Here is a 400-nt window from a genome sequence, read left to right as displayed (position 1 = left end):
TTCCCGCGTGTCTTGCTTCTTTCCTATACCGAAGAGGATTTCTTGTCATGTCTTCTCATGATGCTTCCCGTGGGATGAACCTAAAACAAGTCTGTGTTGTGTGGAGAGGCAGTCTATTGTACAGCAGATAGAATTTCCTTTTATTACTGCTTTCCTTATAGCTACATGTACAAAAATAGTGGTCACCTAAACTGGAAGTCAAGTAGTTGCTAGGCAACGTAAACAGAATATAGGAAGAAGGGACTACAAGAAGAGAAATAAGACAGTATGACAAACCTTTATATATATGAGGTGACTGGAGTGGAGTTATCCTTTATAACCATCTGAGCCCACAAAATGACTGCCCACAACACCTCCACGCCGCCCCGAAAATAATCAGACAGAACACCGTTTTTTTTTT

Source organism: Rhinoderma darwinii, chromosome 3 (genome assembly GCF_050947455.1).
Source record: "Rhinoderma darwinii isolate aRhiDar2 chromosome 3, aRhiDar2.hap1, whole genome shotgun sequence".
In the NCBI taxonomy this organism is placed as follows: domain Eukaryota; kingdom Metazoa; phylum Chordata; class Amphibia; order Anura; family Rhinodermatidae; genus Rhinoderma; species Rhinoderma darwinii.
The sequence above is the reverse complement of the archived record's forward strand: the minus strand, read 5'-3'. Positions refer to the sequence as shown.